Genomic DNA, 19,764 nt, shown 5'->3' on the forward strand with positions numbered 1-19,764 from the left:
CTGGAAGGAGGTTACTAGTGGAGTTCCTCAAGGATCAGTTTTGGGACCCACTCTGTGATGGGGCTGGGGATAAGGGGTTTGGAGGGCGGGAGGGGGCTCTAGGGTGGCAGGGGGTTGCGGTGAGGGCTCCAGCTGAGGGTGCAGGCTCTGGTGTCCCCATGTCAAAAAGGTTAAAAATAACCTTTTTATTACTGACCTTGGCACAAAAAGCAGGAATGTGCTAATAAAGTTTGCGGATGACACAAAGCTGGGCGGTATTGCTAACACGAAGAAGGAACGGGATATCATACAGGAAGATCTGGATGACCTTGTAAACTGGAGTAATAGTAATAGGATGAAATTTAATAGTGAACAGTGCAAGGTCATGCACTTAGGGATTAATAATAAGAATTTTAGATATACATTGAGGACACATCAGTTGGAAGCAACAGAGAAGGACCTTGGAGTATTGGTTGATCACAGGATGACTAGGAGCCACCAATGTCATATGGCCGTTAAAAAAGCTAATGCGGTTTTAGGATGCATCAGGCGAGGTATTTCCAGCAAAGATAAGGAGGTGTTAGTACCGTTATATAAGGCACTGGTGAGACCTCATCTGTAATACTGTGTGCAGTTCTGGTCTCCCATGTTTAAGAAGGATGAATTCAAACTGGAACAGGTTCAGAGACGGGCTACTAGGATGATCCGAGGAATGGAAAACCTGCCTTATTAAAGGAGACTCAGAGCTTGGCTTGTTTAGCCTAGCCAAAAGAAGGCTGAGGGGGGATGTGCTTGCTCTTTATAAATATATCAGAGGGATTAATATTAGGGAGGGAGAGGAATTATTTAAGCTTAGTACCAATGTAGACACAAGAACGAATGGGTATAAACTGGACACTAGGAAGTTTAGACTTGAAATTAGATGAAGGTTTCTAACCATTAGAGGAGTGAAGTTCTGGAACACCCTTCCAAGGGGAGTAGTGGGGGCAAGAGACATATCTGGCTTTAAGACTAAGCTTGATAAGTTTATGGAAGGGATGGTATGATGGGATAGCTTAATTTTGGCAATTGATCTTTGATTATCAGCAGGTAAGTATGCCCAGTGGTCTGTGATGGGATGGGATCTGAGTTACTGCAGAGAATTCTTTGAGTGCTGGCTGGTGAGTCTTGCCACATGCTCAAGGTTTAGCTGACTGCCATATTTGGGGTCAGGAAGGAATTTTCCTCCACGGCAGATTGGCAGAGGCCCTAGAGGTTTTTCGCCTTCCTCTGCAGCATGGGGCATGGGTCACTTGCTGGTGGATTCTCTGCAGCTTGAGGTCTTCAAACCACAATTTGAAGACTTCAATAACTCGGACATAGGTTAGGGGTTTGTTATAGAAGTGGATGGGTAGGGTTCTGTGGCCTGCTTTGTGCAGGGGGTCGGACTAGATGATCATGTTGGTCCCTTCTGACCCTAAAGTCTATGAGCAATACTTTATTAGACATGAAAGTATCTTGTTATTTAAGTCAGGGCTCTAGAATGAATGTTATGATTTTACTTGTGACTATTTGTTTCCAATACTTCTACATGCTATCACCTGAGTCACTGTTAAAATAAATTTGTAGGGACTGGGGCATGGGCAGTCATAACTAATGGTTAGAGTCCAGTGCCTGGAACCAAGGTGGGCTCCTGACTCTCCCACAAGCTCTAAGATCAGAGCAGGAGTCAGCATCAGGGGTGGGAGGTAAGAGCAGGCACCTGGAATGAGGCAGGAAAGCAGGACCTGGAACAGATGGGTGTCTGGGATAAGGATGACAGGAACAGGCAGGGCTTGGTCATGATCCATATTAGCAACCAGCCATGGATTCCCACTTTGATAGCTTCCTGTGCCTCTTTCTGGCTTAAGTGGAACTACCCGGCTGATCAATGGGGCTGGATGTGTCCCCCAATCAGAAGCTTTGTGAGTGGAGCTCTTTGCAAGATAGTCCTTCAAGGGAGCTGCTGGATGCTGCCTGTGGGCCACGTGCTGCCTGGGGACTCCCGGGCCCTGCTTCAAGGTCCATAACCCTCACACTGCTGCATGTGATGCGGAGCGGTGATCTGGGGTGGAACAGCTAAGCTGGGTGTGCTGTTTCTTTGTAGCCAACGGCTGTGAATGTCCAGTAGAACAGGGGCTGGGGGCTGCTAGGGTTAGAGCATGCCTATCTCTAACCTGAAGGGAGACAGCAGCAGGGCCCATGTAGGCCTCAAGGAGGTGCATGTGTTGCCCATTGCTGGTGGAGTCAGGGAACCCTAAGGCTTCCTCACACTCAGGGCAGGTGGTAGTGAGGTGCTTCATGTCCCTGGAGAGCATGATGGGGGGGTGGGGTCAGTGACCCCAATACAATTGGAGAACTCCAAGCAGGCAAATCCATCAAGTCTCTCCTGTGCAGTGCCAAACTTTATGACCAGTGCCATTAGCACTATTGCAGTGCACACCTCCATGCACCGGCTGATCTACCACCACCATATTGGGTAGCTACTGACTGGCAGTAAGCAGGGTTGGTGAGCCTCCCGATGGCCCTGGCTCCATGTTTCTCCATGCTGAGAGGAGCTCTATGTTGGCTTGCTGCCACTGCAGCTCCGGGGTGAGCACCATGCAGATTTCTAGGAAAGCGGCCTTGGTCATCTTTAAATTCTGCCCCACTGCTGGTCATCCCAGGACTGCATCAGAACTGGCTTTCCAACCCCAAAAACAACACTGCATGAAGTGAAGCTATTCCAGGAAAAGATCATGCATGCATAAATAGCTGCTCAGCTTCATCTTCCTTCTCTTAGCAAAATTGGATTGGTAGCACAACAGCTGGCCCCCAAAGTGACAGTCTACAAGCAGCTGCTGTGTATTAGTGTCTCACACTGGTGGCGCATACTGGCTGACAGCAGTGTGAAAATCCTGCCAGCTTCAGAAGCTACATGAATCATGGGAATTTGCAAGCTTGACCCTAAGTCCCAGAATTCCAGTGACTCCCAGCAGATATCCCACAATGCCCCATGAGAAGAGTACTAGAATGCACAGAGCCCAGCACTGGGACAACACACCACAGGATACCCAAGTGGGATGCTAAGCACTTCTTTTTTTTGGGGGGGGGGGGGAGGAGTCAGCACCCTACATTCAGAGGGAAGTGGATGCAAATATTTCAGAATAGTTATTCCACAACAATTTGTTCCCAAAAACATAATTCATAGACAAGCCCTGACTGACATCAGTGCAACCCCTTTACATTGGTTTAAAAGGAGTACTTTATAGTAATACAATCACTAGAAGGCACCCTGAAACCAAAGTAAGAGTCCACACAACAAGGTTGCATTGATTTAAATCAATCTGTTTGTACTGGTTTAGAATGTTCTCATGCAAGCAAGGTCTCAAAACTGCAGACTTTGTCCTATTTAGCACCATGCACCCTTGATGCCAGTGTGATTTGAGGCTTCTGTTTGTTACATATTGACAAAAAAACAAACAAACATCAAACTGCCATTTATTAGCACAGCTCTTCCTATGAGAAGAAACAAAACTGCTACTAGCAGGATGCAGAGATACCACCTTCCAGTAACAGAAAAACAAATTCCAGCAGCTAACCCCATAGAAAGAATACCACAAAGCCAGAGAGGAATGAGGCGGCTTTGGTTGTATACACAGGCCTTTTTGTTTTAATGTTCCAGTTGGTGCGATTATCTTATTATGATGTGTTGTGGGGGTGCCAGGACCCCATTGGCTGGGTGATGTCCAAACAGAAAAAGTGTTATGTTAAAGGAAAATGCATTCCTGAGACTGCAATATCTTTGGTGGGAAAGGATAGCTTGGTAGTTTGAGCACTGGCCTACTAAACCCAGGGTTGTGAGTTCAATCCTTGAGGGGGCCACTTAAGAATCTGGAGCAAAATCAGTACTTGGTTCTGTCAGTGAAGGCAGGGGGTTGGACTCAATGACCTTTCAGGGTCCCTTCCAATTCTATGAGATAGATAGGACCTTTATGTGAAGTGTATACAGCATCTGGGGCCAGGGTTATCAGAACGCACCAATGCACTCTCATTGTGCGTTTGCTAACTGGGTGCATCTTTTGGAGGATGCCTGTTTCACTGCAGGTAAGTCTGCACTCCAGAATTCACATAAGCAATCCACCCTTGATTACTTCCCTTATGTTAGCCTTTCACAAGGGACAGTAGCCACTCTACAGAACAACTTGTGGGCAGATCTCTGGTCTGTGTGACACAGGAGGGCGGACCACATCATCATAATGGTCCCTTCAGACCTTTGACTCGACAAGTTGCTGTGATGTCCTGCGTCCACACAGTACTTCGTGTGAGGAGCTAAGACTTCTGGGGTGGCATGCCCTACTTTGCAGCACTGCAGTGAGCTGTGCTGCACTACATGTGCCAAGGAGAAGGTGTCTGTCCCCTCCAGTACTCCTGGGGGAATTCTACACCACTGCACAATGCAGAATTTTGCATAAATGAATGGTGTGCATGCAGAATTTCCTTTCCTCCACAGAAATGGACTGCAGTGCTACTAGGGGCCACTCGACCCAGCAGAGCCCAGTTCACAAATAGAAGACGCTGAGGGCGGGAGGGAGAGGAAGCTAGAGAGTTCCTGGCAGCTCGTTTCCCACATGACTTAAGGGAAGGAGACAGCAGTGTGCAGGAAACTCCATTCAAGCCTGGGACTGAGTATCCAGCTGTTTCTTCCTCTGGATCCCTGGGTGAGGGAGGGGCACCACAGCTAGGCTTGGGGGGAGGAGGGGAGTCAGTGGGGTACCTGGACTAGGTGGCACTGCAGCTGGGCTTTGAGGAGAGGGAGTTTGGGTGTATTGCCTGGGGGGCATAATTGGGCTCCAGGGGATGGGGGGCAGGGGAAGAGGAAAGTTGTGGGTGTCTGACCTCCAGGCATGAAAGTAAAATACCACTCTCACAGGTACAGGGCCCACCTCTGCTGCTCCACCCCCTGCCCTGCCCCAGAAGGGACGGGGCCAGGGTGAAAGTGAGGTACATTTCTTACTGGCACAGTCCAGAGGTAAGCAACCCAGCTCTCCTACATACTTCATACCTCCCATTGCATGACTTCGATATAGAAAATAAAGCTACCACCACCAGTACTGTCTGTACTAGAACTTATTTATTGGCATAAGCCTGAAAAAGTGAAAACTCACTGTCACTTTTTCTCCTTGTCCTCCCTCCTCCGCCAGCCAGGCTGGCTCCATTTTCCCCCAACCCCCACACTCAGCAGGGGTTGCAGTGGCTCCCCTCTAGCTTGCAGCAGGGAGCAGGGGGACTGGCTGAGGGAGAAGCCTCCCCAGGATGCCTGCTGCCTGCATAGGAACAGCATAAACTCACCTGTTCACTCCCTGGTTCAACCTGTGGAATTAGGGGCCATTTCTGGCATCCTTGTTAATTTCACTCAGTGGTTTCTCTCCTCCCTGCTCCTCCAGCCCCAACAAATGTGACAGTGAGTTTTCCCCTCCACTGGCTTTTATTAGCTCTGGATTTAAGCTGTGCAGCCAAATGCCTATTCTATTCTGCCCCTGCCTTGGTCTCACCCCTGCCCCCCCACCCCCACAACACCTGTGAGTGAAATTAACAAGGATATCATAAATGGCCCCTAATCCCAGAGAGCGAACAGCTAAATTTAAATGGTTCCTATGCAGGCAGCAGGTATCTGGGGAGGCTTCTCCCTCACCCAGTCCCCCTGCTGCTAGCTAGAGGGGAGCCACTGCCACCCCGCTGAGTGCGAGGGTCGGGAGGATGCAGAGCCTAGCCGCGTTGGCAGCCTGGCTGGAGGAGGAGGGAGGAGAGAAACTAATGTGACGGAGTTTTCCCTTTCCAAGCTTTTATTAGCTCGGAGTTTAAACCGTTTTTTTATGCAGCCCAAAGAGGTGAAAGAAAGCCAGTACTGGGTGCTCCACTTAAGTGCAGCAGTGTATCAGCAATTTTTTTTTTAAATTGGTACTCTGTACCGGCCCACTTTCACTTCTGCTGACCTCCCCATCTAGGCTTTGGGAGAGGAAGAGGGCAGAGAAACAGGAACTGGGTTGTCACAGGGGTTCTTTAACTCTCTCCTGCTGCGGAAATTTGTGTTTGTCTGAACTGTTACAGACATACTTGCTTAAAGGTATTTTGAAATAAATCAAAATAATTGAAATTGGCCTGATTATGCAAATTTTATTTGTCAAAATAACACTACATAATTTAATATTGTGTGCAGAATGTTTATGTTTTTGGTGTAGACCCCCTGGCCCTCCAGAATACTTCTAGGGATCCTGAGAGGAAGAGCTACAAGCTCAGCAACTCACTACAGTAACCTGGTCCATCTTGGTGCACTCCAGATCTTTATCCAGCGCCTTCAGGACGAGGAGACAGCAAGGAAGGGTATGCAGGAGAGGGAAGGTTAGGATATTTATAGGTTTATGAATTAAGTTCGGGGGGGGGGGTTGTGCACACTTGTGGAAACTCCCCATTTTGCCTTCATGAAGGGCACCATCACTGGGCCATCTTTGGACATGCTGGTGCGATAGTCTGGAGTCATCATATTTGATGCATGTATGTAGTCATGAATTTAATTCTTGTGTGTTAAGGTGGCCTCAAGGAGAGATGCAAACTCCCCCTTCAGGAAAGAACAGCCTAGCAAACTTTGTGAGGAAGTGACATGGGCAATTGATATGCAAAAAGACGGTTCCACTCAGAGTGACACACCAGGGAGATGTGTCTAATGAACTTGACCTGAAGTTGTATGCAAAAAAGGTAATATTTGCATAACAGGCTCAAAAGGATTCCTTAGGTCAGCTAAGAGGAAGTCTAATGCATGACACTTTGATGAGAACTCACACTTCCACTGCAACTACTAATTAGATAATAGCTTCCTTTTCAGCTCCACCTAAGCTACCCTCTGCCACCTCAGAATCTTCTCTGTGCTAGTCACCCAACACTCTAAACTTCTATGCTAGCATTAAGCTCTGGGACTCATCAGGTATTCTTCAAGGGAGTGTCTCCACTACAGCAGGAGTCCTGGATCCTTCTCATTTCCAGAGAACAGTGAGCTCTTTTATGCAGATGGATATGGAAAGCATGCCTTCAAACAGGGACCTGTTCGGGGCTATCCTTCGCATGCTGGGAAGGCCCTCACAGCTGGCCACACACACTTCCCTCAGAGAGAACGATCAGCTGCTGAACTGAGCAGTCACACTGAGCTGAGCACCTTCCTCATATTCTGAAGGGGATGGGGTTAGGGCGAGGCAGACTGTTGGCAAAGAGGGTAAGAGACTTGCTCAGATTGGATTGTGAGGATATGCATGGTGAGTGTCACTTCCTCAGTGTGTTGGTCTGATACTCTGTCACCACCTGCAAGGCGGATGGGAAGAGGAGACTTATGAGCAGAAGCTGGAAAGGGTGAAGGGCGTCTACAGGCCCATGCAATCCCTGCCTCCAAAACTCAACCCTCCTCCATATACTTTATGCAGTAGGATTCAAGGCCAGCTGAGGTCATCTAGTCTGACCTCCTGCAAAAGAATCTCACCCAGATCAGTTGCAATTGTTTTCGAACAGCATGACAATGGCCAGTGTTGACAGTCAATGTAACAGAAACCAAACTGTCAAAGAACCTAGAATATCAGGGTTGGAAGGGACCTCAGGAGGTCATCTAGTTCAACCCGCAAAGGAACTTGGGGCCTTTCAGCCCCCAGCATGACTCTTCGGGCCAGGCCTGCAAGAAGGCTCTGCACATTGGGTGCTGAACTCTTCTGAAGTGGCCCCAGGGCTCTGAGCAGAGAAAGTAGAAGCAACTTGAAATACCTTTTGGCTTTAAGATGGCCAGATTGCAAGTAGCTCCTAGTGTTTGCTTGTTGCCAACTCTTGCAATTTGGGGCATTTTTGTAATATTTCCACTCCGGGAGTCACAGGCTACATGTACTCTAAGAGCTAAGGATGTGATTCTCAGGACTGTACGTACATTCATGTTAGCATGAGTATAGACAGCAAGGCAGCTGCAATCACATGGGTAGTGACAGGGGTTAGCCATGCCGAGTACAACACTATGTATGCAACTGCAGCTATGCTGCTATTTACATTCATGCGGCAAGTAGTGCAAATGTGTACAGGAGCAGGATGGGAGGGAAAAAAAGAAATGAGACCTTTAGCTAGTAAGAAAGAGATTCAGAATGGGACCGTTACGGTTATATATACTCTGTAGGTCTACCCACTCTGTTTTTGCACAGACCCCCTTACCAGCCATACACAAAACCCTCAGGCATGTTCTTTGAACCACATTTGCTTGCATAGCTGGGACTGTGGGTTAAATCCTGGTTTTAAAGAATGCGCTGCCCTGCCCATCTAGTCTGATCTCCTACACGACACAGGCCAGAGAATTTCATCCAAAATTAAAGGTCCTATAATTGCCCCTTCCACCTTCAGGAGTTCCCTGGTAGTTGAACCCAAGACTCTTGGCTATAGTATCCTTACCCACAGGCCACCAAGCAGCAGATGCGAGAATCTCAACTTTCTAGTTTTCATGGTGGCCAAGAAACGGAGGCAAGTTTTCAAGCTTAATGGCTCAGAAACCAGAAGCTCAATAAAAAGACTCTTTCCTCCCCCCCCCCCCCCGCCCCACACACCACCACCCACAGTAACACCACCTCATGATTTTTAAAACAATCTCATTTGGGGGTGGAGGGGCAGATGAGGGGGACTTGCAATCTTTAAGTGCTTGGGCAATACTGCTGCCCCAGAACCTCTTCTCAATGTTTGTGGTTCCCAATCCCACTTCCCCATTTTAAGCACAGAAATCTCTCCCCTGCTGCGGTGTGAAATCCCACCCAGAGTTTGTACCCATATGACTGACTGTACAAAAATCACACCTGCAATGACAGTGTCCTCTGTAGAGCTTTGTCTAAACACAAAGTTTGCAGGATGTTGGCCTAGTTAAAGCAGTACAGCAGAGCCAGACCAGAATCATGCAGTCTGTGTGCTTAGACAAAGCCCCAAAGAGGACATGACTAACTGCAAGGGAAAAAGAGTGAGAGATACTTTATGTAAAAAAAAATTTCAACAAAAAACCCCACATATTTTCTCTCCTAGCCTTTCCTGTTCCAGCATTGTCTGGAATTACTGTAACAATCGCAAGTGAAAGCGTGGAGTGAACTGTCAGCCACCATTATACCTTTAAAGGTGACAGTGAGCTAGATGGGTCTTCTATAGCCTGAGCCTACATGGCATTACTGCCTGGTGAAGGCAGTAATGCCACTTGTAGCAACTGTGTGGGTCACATTCTACCACCAGCCTTCACTTGTCGAGGTTAGTTTCCATCAAAGAGGAGACTCTCACAAATCCCTGGCTGCCAAGTGACGGGCTAGGCCATGGAGACAATCCCCAGGCTTTTGCCCACAAGCAGGATTTTCTGAAATCCTCCTGCAGCTGCAAGTCCTAATGCAAATGGCATCAGAACTCTTACCACTGTGTTGCAATGGCCTGAAGTGTCAAAGGCGAGTCAGAGGCATCGCTTACAAACGGATCTGAGCAACGCAACAATAACGCTAACATCCCCTGCCCTCTCACTGTCCTGGCAAACTCCATGACACGTGCTTAGTCAGGGGGATTCCTCCTGTGTTGGGGCACAGAGCCCTGCACTTGCCCACATAGAGGGCGATTTGTGTCTCCCCTATTTGGGGGCTATGGTGGCCTTGGCATCTTGCACTCCTGTTGCAGTGGCCTTCAGGGTCACAAAACACTATGGGGAAGTCCTTCCTTGGCCAATTCCTCCCGTCCCCCCACCACCACACGCACACTTTCACTCTGCCCCCCTCCCTTCTGGGCAAGGCCAGTGCAACCATTTAGGTGACTTAGGCGGTCGCCTCGGGCACTGGCATTTGGGGGGGTGCCATTTTCTTCAGCAGCAACTGCTGCAGCCGGATCTTCGGCCTCCCCAGTCACCACTGGCATTTAGGTGGAGGGAGCTGGGGCAGAGGGGCATGGGGAGGGCCACCTGCAGCAAGTAAGGGCGGGGGATGGTGGCATGCAGGGGAACTCCCCGCCCCAGGTCCCCCTGCCCCGCCTCCTCCCTGAGCACACCATAGCTGCTTCACTTCTCCCACCTCCCAGGCTTGCAGCGCCAATCAGCTTAGGCACCACAAGCTTGGGAGGCAGGAGAAGTGAAGGGGCCACAGCATGCTCTTGTGCGGAGCAGGGGTGAGCTGGGGCGGGGGGAGGTGCCTCAGGGCAGAGGGTGGGGAGCAAGGTGGAAGTTTCACCTAGGACACGAAACATCCTTGCACCAGCCCTGCTTCTGGGGCAATCTCTGCTCTGACCCTGTGCCAGAGGGAGAATGGAAACGTGGAAGAGTTGTGCCACAGAAAGCACTGGGCTAGCCAAGCCAGCTCTGTGCAGACTGTATGGATATGGACACACCCACCCATGATATGTGCAAGGCCACAGGGGCAGAGTAGTTAAATCCCACCCAAGTGTCCATCAGCAGGGCTCCTGCCCAATTCAGCTCTGCTCCTCCCTCTGCCATCACAATGTTCCTAGCAACTCCCATTCCATCACCCTCACCTCAGTCGCTGCCCCCAAAGCTCAGGACGAAGAGTTACTTAGAAAACCCCAGTGTGCTCAAGTCAACTTAGCACTGAGGCATACCCCACTCTTCCATTGGCAGGAAGCCATCACAACCAGGTGTCCCAAGGGGCACACCAGTTCATCCTTCCCTATTTGCTGACCACGAAGCCAAGCTGGGACAGGCACTGCTCTGAGGCCAAGGCTCTGGGGAAGTACTAGCATTCCTGTCATTGCGCTGACCCAGTGTAACAGCTTGGAGGAGATTGCACCAGAGGCTGCTTACTAATGCTGAAGCAACAGGAAACCTTTCAGCAATCCCAGGGTATATTGCTGCGGATTCACCTGCAAAACCTTCCCTTGGCCCATTCTCCCCCAACCTGCAATCCACAGAGACCCATTTTGTCCAGTCACACGGAGAGCATGCTTCACTGCGCCATCTCCACAGCTGCTGCCTCTCTCTAGAACAAGGGCAGGCAACCTGTGGCATGCAAGCTGATTTTTCAGTGGCACTCACACTGCCTGGATCCTGGCCACCAGCCCAGGGAGATCTGCATTTTAATTTAATTGTAAATGAAGCTTCTTAAAACATTTTAAAACCCTTATTTACTCTACATATAACTAAACTATCATATATTATAGACTTATAGAAAGAGGCCTTCTAAAATCGTTCAAATGTACGACTGGCCCGCGAAACCTTAAATGAGAGTGAATGAATGAAGACTCGGCACAGCGCTTCTGAAAGGTTGTCGACCCCTGGTCTAGAGCAAGTAATAACCTACTCAGTGCTGCACAGTCGCTCCTGGCCTGGGGACAGCATCCAGGGCAGGCAAAGAGAAGCTGATTAACAGTGGAGGCTAAATAGCTCCGTCCCCACAGCACATACAGCACAGCAGTGGCAAGACAAGCATCCCTGACTGTCACACCAGTGTGTCTCCCTCATGTCCTGGAGGGACTCTCTAGGGATGAGTGGTGCTGTCTCCAGTGCCCCTCTCCCAACCTGGAGTGCAGCCCCAGCAGTGGTGAGTAGAGACCCTAGGAAATGTGGGCACCCCTAGGAACTGAATGGAGATCAATGTGTGTCCCCAGAGTGACTACCCCAGCATAGAGCAGTGAGAAGGTGCAGATCCTAAGCACTGCTCTGAAGGCCAAAAACCCTACCCCCAAGGGTAGGGTGACTAGATGTCCAGTTTTTAAAAGGACAGTCCCATTTTGGGGGACTCTCTTACATAGGCACCTATTACCCTCACCCCCACCCCACATCCCATTTTTCCCCCCTACAGTTGCTATCTGGTAACCCTAACCAAGAGCAAATGCAGCACTCAACTGCAGACACATTCCTCCTCTTGTCTAACCACCCCACTAGCGGACTTGAATGCAGATGCTCACCTCGCACTGCAATCACTGCAGTTGCTAAAGCTTGAGCAGAGATCTAGTTAAGAAACTATGCTACAGGAGTGCTCTATAGCAGAGATGTCAGCACACGTAACTAGCTGCTAAAGGAGATCCCAGTAGCTGATGCTCAGGAATAGGTAGCATTGCTCCTGAGTTGGGGGAGGGGGGGGGAGAGAGGGACTTCACTGCCAAGCAGTGCCAGTATCAGGGATAGAAACAGCGTGTTTGTGCAGTGTCTGTCCTGTTCTTGCCTCAGCAGCAGGACAACTTTCCTCCCTTCCCCTCCCTGCCTCAGAGACTGAGGGTGCAGACCCTGGAAGTGGGGAGCCAGCACCATCAAACCAAGGAGCTGTGCTTCCATGCCCCTGCCCCTCTGACTGCCAGCAGGGGTGATTCACTAAGACCTTGGCTACTCTACAGGTTACTTTGGTATAACCTGCAACACTCAGGCTGTGAATAATCCACCCCTTTTAGTGACATAAGTTACATGAACTTAGCTGCCAGTGTAGACAGCGCTACCTCAGCAGGAGAGCTTCTCCTGCCAGCATAGCTACCACCTCTCGCAGAGGCAAGAGTTAAGCAGACCAGCGAGCTCTCTCCCATGACCTAGAGTGTCTCCACCACAAGCGCTACAGCAGCACTGAAAAACAACGTTTCTGGCAGGAGAAGGCTATTTCCTTTGGAGCAACACTCAAGCTGCAGCGGCTCCAAGGGCCAAAATGTCCACTGATTCCCTATCTCAATCCAGGTATCAGGTGTTATTCCAGGAGCACTAACAACAAATCGGCTAGGCACTACCAGGTGGTCTAACCTCAGATATCACTGGGGGCAGAGGACTGGACTCGATGACCTCTTGAGGTCCTTTCTAGTCCTAATATCTATGAAACCTCATATGATGCAGGCTTTAGGGCCCTGAAAGGGCCTGCATTTGCCATTCAGTTTAAAGCAGTGTATGCACCCAAAGCACCCTCCCAGTTTGGAAAACTGGATCCTAACTACTGTGTTGATTCTTTAACTATGTGCTTGTTAACGCAGAGCTTCCTGAAGCTGACATGTTCCAAAGGCACGAGCACATCATGCCAGTGGTGTTTGGAGATACCATGGACAGCAAGAAGTTGACACCTTCCTAGCCAGTTTTCTGCTTTTTGCAGATTGCTAGAGAAACACCAAGATTATTGCAACTGCTCCAGCCCACATGGGTGCTATAGCAAGGACAGAAACAAAACAGAGTCTTCTTAAAGAGATAAAATTGCATTCCCTTCCCTCTATAATGAGGCCTCTGGATTATTGCTTCTCTTTGCACATTTGTATTGTACTTTTCATCCCAGAGGTTCCCAAAAAGGAGGACAGATAACAGCTATACGGTTGGCGAGACGAAGATCACTTCGTGAAACACAACTGCCTCTGGTTCAGAACAGGGTAACTGTTTAACAGCATGCAGCAACACTGTGCAGCAATTTAGGAAGCAACTGAATACCTCCATTTCCAGTGGAAGCTGCCCAGGGGGATTTCAGGAGGCACAACACCTCTTGAAGTCCCAGCGTCCCCCAGATCAGGGTATCCTCTGCACCACTTGTTGCTGCACAAAAGCCTCCCCCTAACCCACCCTTGCATCATCCTCATCAATGGACAAATATGGGGCCCAGTGTAGCTGAAGGGAGCAGGATGCAACCCATCAGACAGGAGTATGCCCCACCCCAGGATGAGGATCTGCAGGTTGCTCCACCACCTTCTCCTCATCTGGCTGACAAAGTCCCATGGCTCATGCAGCAGTGTTAGCTCAGGGACACTGGGGGGAGCCCCCCCCCCCCCCCATGGTCCAGGTGCCCCAAATGACAATGTGGGAGATCTCCATCATCAGAAAGCAAGGAAAACATGGCAGAGTTTCCCCTCCTGGCTGGTTTCCAAGAGAAAGTAACATTATGCCAAAAGCCAGCCACATCTGGAGAATTTTCACATAGGACTACGGTGATTCAGCAAAGCTGGGACAGAGATGGGGGCTCGGATTGGAGCTGGAGGGCTGCAGCTCAGGAACTCAGAGCATTGGCAGAGCTGGGGAGGTGTGTGGGAAGCCAGCTGGGGCTCAGCTGCCCCAGCAAAGCTGGGCAGAATGGGAACCCAGCCAGCAGTGGAATGGAGAAGCTACTGCTGACTGATCTTGCAGCAGCAGTTCGATCCCACAGACAGTCTGAGCATGCAGCTGCAGAACTGATGACGAGGGCAGAGATCCCCTGGACCCACTTTGGATCAGTTCCTGTCTGACCCGATGCTGAGAGGCATTGCAGCCTTCTGGTCTCCAGGTTGTTCTAACTTACACTTAGACTGGCTGAGGGGCGGAAACTCAGAAACAAATATTCAGGGGTCAAGTGAGGTCAGGGCATTTTTAGAAACAAGCTCCTCCCACCTCCACTCTTAAGATTTAATTTGAATCGATTACTGATTTTTTAAAATGCATGTCATTGCAGCATCTGGTGCCTCATGCAGATTCAGTGCAGCCTCACATTAAATTAACTGCCCACAAAGGACAGTGCAGAGACCCCCCCACACGCCCAGACCAGTTAAAATAACCCAGCCAGGGAACATAGTGCACTGCCCTATAAAGATCAGCAAGCCAGGGGAACAGTTAGAGATAAGCTGTTCTGCCACTTCTGAGAGCGATGCTAGTCAGAAGTCAGTCCATTGAAGTCAATGGATGCCCAGCAGTGTGAGATCAGAATGAGGCCTCCTACCTCCAAGCCTGACAGCACAAGCACCTTTCTAGGTAAAGGGGCGCAGTGAGGCATGTGACCTGCACTTCCCTGGTTGGGTGCTGGGAACAACACTGCAGACATTAACAGCGTGAGTGGAAGTTCTTTGGTGCAGGCACCTTCTCTTCCTATATGTTCATATAGAGCCTAGCACAGTACCACAAAGTCAATATGAGAACACACTGCATACAGCCCGCCAAACCGGGAAACCTGGGCAATGCAAGGGAACAAACTGTGTCTCAAGGATCTCTGCTGTCAACAATGGAGTTGCACTGGCATGGTCCAGGTCAGACTCCAGCACGTGTGGGGCAGATTTCCTTAAAGTGCTCAGGGTCCCATTTAGGCACTTAAAGTGCCAGTTTTCCCAAAGCCAGCAGCTCCCTTTGGGAGAGACATTTCCCAGAGCTCAGCATGCAACGTGGCAAGTTCCTTGGAAAAAGTGTGCTCTTTTCCATAGAGCTTTCAAACCCACGACAAACATGCAGCTCATGGTACTAACCAGCCTGCACAGAAACCTGCCAAAAGTCAGATGGTAAGAGCCAGCCATGAGCAGTGGGAGTGCGAGAGCTGGCTTATGGCCATGTCTGCTGGGAGCAGGGCTAGCTACTGTGGGAGATCCCTGGATCATTCAGGAGGCTTTAGCTGGGAGGGGAGGGGTTGTCCCTTGGCAGCAGCAGCTTTGCCTCTTAGGATCAGGCTGTGGCTTTGAATGACTGTCTGGGAGGTCTCTGGCTAGGAATCTCAGTAGGGGAATTGCCTATGAGTCATCTGCAGAGTGAGGAGGGAGGAATCTCTTGCATAAAGTGTATATCTCCCCCATTCACTCACAGGTCCCCTAAACTGCATGGTGCTGGACCTGGGACTGCTCTGCACTGCATGGGCCAAGACACTGAAATGGGAGCCTAGCCTCAAAGAAGGCGGCACAGGATTCTAAGGGCAGTACTAACGGCTAAGCAGGAAATGCCCATGCTCTCCTTAGTGCCTCATTTCCTCAGTCCATATCCAGCTGTGCCCAGAGTCCTGATAGGCCTGGACACAGGGGGGGTTCCAAGAGACCTCCCCTACCTGGGCCTCATCCACACAGCGCTCCAGCTGGACTGAAACCTTCAGGGCCACCAAGGGAGGGGGAAGTGGAGCAATTTGCCCCAGGCCCTGGGATCCGCAGGGGCCCCCACGAGAATGGCTAAGGCTCCCTCCCCAGCCTGACCCCCATTTCCACCCCTCTCCTGGAGCCTCAGCCAGGGGCAAGGGGCCAGGGCCAGGGAATCCTGGGGACAGTCAGGTCACAGGGAGGGGGCAGAGGTTGTGGGGGCAGCCAGGGGACAGGGAGGGGTTAGATCATGGGCATTCCAGGGATCTGTCAGGACTCAGAAGGGGGGTGGAGAGGGGTCAAGGCAGTCAGGGGACAGGGGTGGGGTCTCTGGGGAACGGTGAGAGGACAAGGAGCAGGATGGGTCAGGGAGTCGGAGGGCAGGAAGTGGATGGGGGTTGGATAAGGGGCAGGGCCAGCTATTTGGGAGGCACAGCCTTCCCTACTCTAAAGCTCATTCAGCAGTTTGAGGCTTGCTGAAGAGCCAAGCTGTTAGCTTTTCCATTAGGGCTACCATCCCTTTCACTTCTCAAATGCTAAATTATAGTCTAGATTTAATTTCAGTGCTATAGGGAGATTCATGTCAGGGGAGGGTAGCTTTATTTAAATTTAGCCACTGGGAGAGGGATCACATGAGAAGAGCAATATCCTTCCCAACCCTACCAAGGAGACACCCCCAAACACACACACACATTCCCTGAGGCTTCAGAGGGGTTAATTCAGTGGTTCTCAAACTTTTATATACTGGTGACCCCTTTCACATAGCAAACCTCTGAGTGCAACACTCCGCTTATAAATTGAGAACACTCATATATTTAACATTATTATAAATGCTGGAGGCAAAGCGGGGTTTGAGGTGGAGGCTGACAGCTCACAATGCCCAGTAATAACCTCATGACTCCCCAAGCGGTCCTGACCCCCAGTTTGAGAACCCCTGGGTTAATTTAATTTTAGCACCCTCTGTCCATTCACATGCATGTGCTATTTACAGCATTTCAGTTTTCACAACATAGGCTCATCCCAGATTCTGGAACAAGCTCAAATGCTCGGTTCGTGGAGTATGTACATAAGCTATACTAAAGACAAACCCACAGTGACCGTCTCCAGTTTGTGAGGGACCCCATGGAGCTAGTCTCTAGGAAACGGGTAAATGCATGGAGGTTAAGTCCATTAATGGCTATTAGCCAGGATGGGTAAGGAATGTTGTCCCTAGCCTCTGTTTGTCAGAGGGTGGAGATGGATGGCAGGAGAGAGATCGCTTGGTCATTACCTGTTAGGTTCACTCCCTCTGGGGCACCTGGCATTGGCCATTGTTGGCCGACAGGATACTGGGCTGGATGGACCTTTGGTTTGACCCAGTATGGCTGTTCTTATGTTCTAACCTAAATGAACCCAAAGTTATGGAGACAGATATGAGTCAAGGAAGCCAACAGAGTATCAGAAACCTGGAAAAATCTCTGACTGGATGGGCTCAGGCATTTGATCACAAGCTGAGGTAGTTCAAAGGTTTTGGATTTTTTTTTTTTTAATCAGAACTTCATTGTTTCTTTAAACAATCAAACACGGCAAGCAGCAAATATTTGGCCACACACTTCTGAAACCCCAAATCATGTTCAGGTTTTGGCAGACTAATTTCAGCTTTTCAATTAAAAAAAATACACGAATTTTGAAGGAAAGCAGACATTGTCCATGATTTTTCTGCTTTTTAAAAACGCTTAGTTTTCCATCCAGAAGAAGTTTTGACAGAAAATATTTGTCCAACCCTTTTAATGAGCTTTAGTCCCTTTTAGCACTAGCTGATGCTGAGAACCAGTGATACCTTGTAAAGAAGTTCTCAAAACTGGGTTTGTGCGAGATGCAGGTGGTTTATTTTTCCCAGGGCTGCCCGTGGGTACGGAACAAGTGGGGCAATTTGCACTGGGCCCCACAGGGGCCCCCACGAGAATATAGTACTGTATAGTATTGCAATTTTTTTTATGGAAAGGGGCCCCGAAATTGCTTTGCCCCAGGCACCCTGAATCCTCTAGGCAGCCCTGGGAACCTTTCCAACCGGCATCTGAAGATAAGTCCTGGTCATCCCCCAGGGCCAAACTCCCTCCAATCAGTCTGTGGGGACTGGGTCACCAACCTGCCTCTCATCCCAGACAGAGAGAGAACTATAAGGAGCATCAGTTACTGGTGAGAGGCTGGTACAGTGCATTAGCACACAATCCTCAGCCTTGGTAGTTCCCTTCTGCATCTTGCATCCTCCCTCCCAGGGGTGGTTTTCTTGGAGCATCTGCCCCAATTCTGCAAGTGTTATTTTGCACTCTATTAGATCTTGTCATGGGAGGGCAGGGGGTGACAGCCCTGGCATTTTGGGAGCCCACTTCAGGCCTGAGGCCCACCCAACTCCTTGCAAACCCACTGGCTGGCATGTGAACCCAGTAGCTGAGCCAGAACCTCCTGTGGGGGCAGAACTAACTGCAAATCACACACCCTGTCGTCAACAGCCCAACTTCTCTGCCCACCTTTTCTCCATGCAAAGGGGGGCTGCCCAGCCCCCCAGGATGAGACCAACAGCATCAAAGCAGTGTCCAGACAGGCTGGGAATCGCCCACAACACTTCCCCTGAACTCTCTGGAGGACCAGTACTGGGAGAGGGCTTCCAAGGGCAACCTGGCACCAGCTCACAGCCACAAGCCTCCGACATCTCTCTCCCTCCAAATCAGGTCAGTAGCAACTCGCTTGTAGCTGCGGGATTCCCCAGCACGGCCACAGAGGGCACCGCTGGAGGGGGGGTCCCCACCCGACCTGCTAACTCCCGGACTCCGTGCAGACCCCGCCCCGCTGTGGCTCCACCGCCCTCCCGCACGCCCCCGGCCGAGCCAGGAGGGATAAAACCCTCCGTGGGTGCGGGGCGAGAAGCAGCCCGGGAACAGATCCAGCCCCGCCAGCGAGCGGCTCACATGGCCGGATCCCCCGGCGGACTCGGGCTTCGCGCCTGGGCTGCGCAGCGCAGCCCGCGGGCCGGAGAACTCCCGTCGGAAGTTCTGCTCCCGGGGACGCGGCTGCAGGGCCAAGCGGGGCCCCTGGCGCAGCGAACAGCTGATGGGAGCGCCCGGGGGGGGCTCGGCTATGAGCCAAACGCCCCCCAGCCCTGCGCGAGCCGAGCCGCTGCCGGGGCCGGGCTCCTACCTGCGGGGGTCCCGCTGCGGACACTGCAACGTCCAGCTCAGCGGCAGGGAGTCTCCGCGCGGCGCGCACTGGGGCTGGGAGTCCCGGCGGCTATTTAAAGCCCCGGGGAGGTCGCGGGCTCTGCTCCTCCCCCCCCCTTGATTAGCCGCACATCAAAGGACAGAGCGCACACTGCTGCCCCCTGCTGGGCTGGCTGGGCTGGCTCCGAGGGGGCAGACAGCCCGGCGTCTGCACGTGGCCGTGTACTCTGCCCTGTCCGCACCGGGTCCCCCAGGGATTTCCCCAGCCCCTCCCGCCAAGGGCACTTTGAACTGAAGCAGGATAAAGCATACACAGTATGTGAGCCAGCACAATGGGTTTGAAAAGTCTGAACAAAGACTAGCTTCTTCGCACAGCTGTTATTTGTGACAATTGCACATTTGTTTCGGCTATATTGGCCTATTATGATTTGCAAGCAAGGTCTGAATGAACTCTCCCTGACAGCTAGTGATGAGCCCTGGGGTGTGGGGGGGTGGAAACTGTACTTACATGCACACACCTGCTCTGACTGGGTATCCAGCAGACACAGCTGTGCTGCCCAAGTGATCAGTTTTGGCTGGTGTTGGGTGACAAATCATTCTGAATGTGGGGGTCATGAAATGTTGTTATCCTTACTGTCAGAGGTGGCTCCAGGCCCTAGTACACCAAGCGCATGCTTGGGGCGGCAAGCCGCAGGGGGCGCTCTGCTGGTGCCGCGAGGGCGGCAGGCAGGCTGCCCTCGGTGGCGTGCCTGTGGAGGGTCCACTGGCCCCACGACTTCGGAGGACCTCCCACAGGCCGCCCCTG

The 19,764-nt window shown here is 50.9% G+C and overlaps 1 protein-coding gene across 1 annotated transcript in view; it reads right to left on the minus strand.

Moving 5' to 3' along the window:
- ALPL (alkaline phosphatase, biomineralization associated) overlaps window positions 1–18,797 on the minus strand; it is a 95,171-nt gene extending 76,374 nt beyond the window's left edge. The window contains exon 1 of the mRNA XM_050931226.1: window positions 18,711–18,797. The gene's annotated coding sequence lies outside the window, so the exon portion shown is untranslated. The remainder of the gene's footprint in view (window positions 1–18,710) is intronic.
- Between the last annotated feature and the right edge of the window lie 967 nt (window positions 18,798–19,764).

This window comes from Gopherus flavomarginatus, chromosome 21 (genome assembly GCF_025201925.1).
Source record: "Gopherus flavomarginatus isolate rGopFla2 chromosome 21, rGopFla2.mat.asm, whole genome shotgun sequence".
In the NCBI taxonomy this organism is placed as follows: Eukaryota; Metazoa; Chordata; order Testudines; family Testudinidae; genus Gopherus; species Gopherus flavomarginatus.